This window comes from Pseudophryne corroboree, chromosome 12 (genome assembly GCF_028390025.1).
Source record: "Pseudophryne corroboree isolate aPseCor3 chromosome 12, aPseCor3.hap2, whole genome shotgun sequence".
NCBI classification, from domain to species: Eukaryota; Metazoa; Chordata; class Amphibia; order Anura; family Myobatrachidae; genus Pseudophryne; species Pseudophryne corroboree.
In genome coordinates, this window is record NC_086455.1 from 161,477,165 (window position 1) to 161,482,166 (window position 5,002).

A 5,002-nucleotide genomic window follows, 5' to 3' on the forward strand; every position below is an offset into this window, starting at 1 on the left:
GCCTTGCCCATACCGTGACGTCGCCAGCCGTGCCCTGCCCATACTTTAACGTCACCAGCCTTGCCTTGCCCATACTGCGACGTCGCTGGCGCGCCACACAGCCTAGGAGAGAAGGGTCGGCTGCTGTGCGTTGCCATGGCTACCGGCCCCATAGGTTACGATAAGCAGCCAGTGTAGTAGGGTTTTGTGGTATCCGGTCACTAGGTCGACAGTCATTAGGTTTACCACTATTGGTCGACATGCATTAGGTCGACACGGTTTCTAGGTCGAAATGGTCCCTAGTAGGTCGACATGAGTTTTTCACAATTTTTTTTTTAAAATGTGAACTTTTTCATAGTTTACGATCCACGTGGACTACAATTGGGAACAGTAACCTGCCCGAAGCGCAAGCCATTCGAGGGGACACGGTGCACTAAATGGGGTTCCCTATCACTCTACGAAGAAAACAACACCAAAAAATGTAAAAAACCTTGTGTCGACCTTTTGTTACGTCGACCTAATGCTGATGTCGACCTATTTCAGGTGTTGACTTAGTCACTGTCGACCAATAGTGGTCGACCCAAGTGTGGTCAACCCTATGAACCACACCTGGTTTTGTAGGGTGACAGTGAGACAGGAATGGAGAGTTATGGATCCCTCTGGCCCTAAATTCTTTAGTCCTTTCCCATATCCTAGGGAAGCTGTTGCATACCCCCCAAGCAGAGGCGTCACTAGGGTTGGTGTCACCCGGTGTGGTAACTCACGGTGTCACCCCCCATGCCACCCTCCCGTATCACAATACACGGAACCCTTAGTTATGTTTTTGTACTAGTTTTCACATTATAACACACAGAATGAGTCAAAAATCACATTATAGCACACTGCATGAGCCAAAATTCACATTTTAGCACACGGCATAAGCCGAAATTCACATTATAGCACACTGAATGAGCCGAAATTCACATTATAGCACACGGTATGAGCCGAAATTCACATTATAGCATACTGTATGAGCCGAAATTCACATTACAGTACACTGAATAAGCCGAAATTCACATTACAGCACACGGTTTAAGCCGAAATTCACATTATAGCACACTGTATGACACAAAATTCAGGGAGAGTGACAGCAGGGACAGGGACAGAGAGACAAGGAAAGTGACAGCAGGAGCAGGGAGAGTGACAGCAGGGACATAGGAACAGGGAGAGTGACAGATTGACTGGGAAAGTGACAACAGGGACAGGGAGAGTGACAGATGGACAGGGAAAGTGACAGCAGGGACATAGGGACAGAGAGAGGGACAGCAAGGGCACATAGTAGGGACTAGGGCGAGAGAAAGGCAGCAGGGTAAGATTACCTATTTAGCAGCGGCGGTGCTGAGGATGCTGTGGTCTGCGGGGCGGTGGATGAGATGGCTGTGATTGGCATGGTGCAGAGGAGGCGGAGGTGCAGAGAAGGACTGAGGGCAACGGTGGGGTGGCTGAGGGCAGCGCCGGTGTAGTGGAGGAGGAGGCAGAGGGCGGCGGCGGTGCAAGGAGGAGGAGGCTGTGGTCGGCAGCACTGCAGCTCCTATGACCGCGGCGCTACTATTTTGCGGACCGGCAGCCAATCAGGAGCGGCCGCGTGGCAAGAGCTCAATGTGGCGGCGGAGGTATTCAGACTCATACATACATATATATATATATATATACACACATATGTATATATATATATATATATATATATATATATATACACACACACACTCAAAACATTTTTTTTTATTCAAAACATTTTTTTTTACTCAAGTAATAATGGTTTATAATGTAATTGTAAACTGTAAAACATTGAATCAAACATACACACCCTCTCTCAGCTGAAACAGCTCACAGCCAGCCAGAGAAGAAGGCAATGAGGTGCGCACTTTAGTCCCTGCAGTACAGCTCCCTCTGGTAACGGCCGTCCTCCCTGCCCAGCAAAGTCTCCTCCCATTCTCCCTCCCAGCAAGGCATGCGGTGCAGGCGTGCGTATGACGTCACTCGTGACGTACAGCACCCGGCAACAGTTTATAGCTCATCACCATGGTGATAGTAGTACGGACCCGGTCACCGTGGCGCCGCGGCGGTGTACAGGCGGGCCGGTGTGTATATCACCGCTGTCCGGTGATGAAGTCGGCGGGGGTGCGGTGCTGGGGAGGAATAAGTGTGGGTGCAGCCGCAGACGTATCTGTGGATGGGTGTGCGGGTGTGCAGCTCTTTTTGGTGTCACCCCATTGAAGGGTGACACCTGGGTGCGGGCCGCACCCCCCGCACCCCCCTCATGACGCCTCTGCCCCCAAGTGTCCCGATTTTCACGGGACAGTTCCGTTTTTTGGGGACTGTTCCGCCCGCGGGCTGCAGTGTCCCGCGGTGGGAGGGGGGGGGGGGGGCAGTTGGGAGGCTCCTGCACTCGCTGCTCTGCTTAGCAGAGCAGCGGTGAATAGACGCCGTGTGCATGCGCACAGCGTCTATTCACTGGTGTCAGATGGAGAGGGGGCATGCCAGCGGCTCACAGAACGCTGGGCATGCCCCCTCAGTGACGAAAATGGGGGCGTGGCTCATGATCGTGGATCCTCCCACGAAGCCACGCCCACTTTTCATAGGCCACATCCACTTTTTGAGAGCCGCGCGTGTGTCCCTCTTCCAATGAGGGCAAAGTTGGGAGGTATGTTGTTGGTGTGGATTTGTTTTATGGGGTTTCTTTTGTGTGTGTTTGTATTAGTTCTCTGATTGTCCCATGTTTATGTGTTTTATGCTGATAAACTGTATCATTCATACATTTTGAGATATTACATAAGCGTGGGACTGCATGGTGGCGTAGTGGTTAGTGTCGCAGTGCTGAGATCATGAGCTCATTTCCTGACCAAGTCCCTATCTGTGTGGAGCTTGCATGTGCTCTTCGTGTTGGAGGGGGAGGGGGTGCTCCGGTTTCAATCCACACCCCAAATTGTCCTTTGATATAAAAAATTAAATTAAAAAATTCAACTGTGGATGTATGCTGCATGTATGTATGTATGTATGCTGCATGCATGTATGTATGCTGCATGTATGTATGTATGTATGTATGCTGCATGTATGTATGTATGTATGTATGTATGTATGCTGCATGTATGTATGTATGTATGTATGTATGCTGCATGTATGTATGTATGTATGTATGCTGTATGTATGTATGTATGCTGCATGCATGTATGTATGCATGTATGTATGTATGTATGTATGTTGCATGTATGTATGTATGTATGTATGTATGTATGCTGCATGTATGTATGTATGTATTTATGTCCCTGGGACAGCCACAGATGTGAATGATTGTTGGTTCTAGCATTGGAAAGCTGGGTACACACTTGCAGATCAGATAAACGCTGTGACCCGATGCAGCGATTACCCGGTCAGGGCGCACCCTGTACCCACTGAGCTATTTTTAGCTCCATGTGTGCTTCCTGAAATTGGATCAGGATTTCGGGGATTGGAATTATTAAGCAAGACATAACATCCTGGACTCCCGATCCAACCGCTACAGGATAGTTTGAAGCCGTTTATCGTCTGACGCTCCTGTGACACTCCAGCACACACACTATTCTGTTACTGGGCCGATCGTGGGATCCGGTCTGAAGATCGACAGTGTCTAGGTCGACAATGTTTAGGTCGACCACTATAGGTCGACAGTCACTAGGTCGACATGGATGGAAGGTCGACAGGGTTTCTAGGTCGACATGTGCTAGGTCGACAGGTCTAAAGGTCGACATGAGCTTTTCACTTTTTTTTTTTTGGGGATTTTTTCATACTTAACGATCTACGTGGACTACGATTGGAATGGTAAAGTGTGCCGAGCGAAGCGAAGGCACCATGCCCGAAGCATGGCGAGCGAAGCGAGCCATGCGAGGGGACGCGGTGCACTAATTTGGGATCCCGGTCACTCTACGAAGAAAACGACACCAAAAAAAAAAAAAAATCCTCATGTCGACCTTTAGACCTGTCGACCTAGCACATGTCGACCTATAAACCCTGTCGACCTTCCATCCATGTCGACCTAGTGACTGTCGACCTATAGTGGTCGACCTAAACATTGTCGACCTAGATACTGTCGATAAAACGAACCCCCCCCCCCCGATCATATACATTTTTCTAGCATCCATAAGGGATACTGGGGAATTAGTACGATGGGGTATAGACAGGGTCCAAAGGAGCTGGTGCACTTTAAATTTCTTCCACTGGGTGTACTGGCTCCTCCCCTCTATGCCCCTCCTACTGGAGAGGATGCACACTCTGCAGCTCTAGAGAGTTTTCTTCAGTTTCTTTTAAACGTTTGTTATTTTCGGTATGTTGTTTGGGCAACAGCATACCGGCACCGTGGGAGAAAGGGGGGGTAAGGTCACCGGCCTTGCGAGGTGCAGAGCCGCATCTCCATCCTGAGGGGTTGTTGTTCAGCGGGGCACTTTTTCCATTTTTGGACTTTTTCATAGTTTACGATCCACTCGGAACCTCTGATGACAGTAGAAGACAAGTACCTCACGTGGAAGACGGTGATGTTACTGGCCCTGGCTTCTGTTAGACGTGTCCCAGAATTGGGGGCCTTATCGTGTAAAAGTCCCTATCTGGTCTTTTACGAGGACAGAGCGGAGCTCAGGACTAGGCAGCTGTTCCTGCTGAAGGTCGTCTCTGCGTTTCACCTGAATCAACCTATTGTGGTTCCGTCCAGTTCTGACACTTCTGCTCCTCCGGAGGCATTGGATCTGGTGCGAGCTTTGAAGATCTATGTCAAGAGGACGACTCGGATCAGAAAGACGGATTCCTTGTTCGTGCTCTATGATGCGCAGAAGAAGGGTTGTCCTGCTTCGAAGCAGTCCATTGCTCGTTAGCCAAGACTTACTATCCAACAGGCCTATGTGTCGGCAGCCTTACCCGTTCCTAAGTCTCTGAAGGCCCACTCTACAAGATCGGTGGGCTCTTCCTGGGCGGCTGCCCGTGGAGTCTCGGCCTTGCAACTATGCCGAGCTGCTAC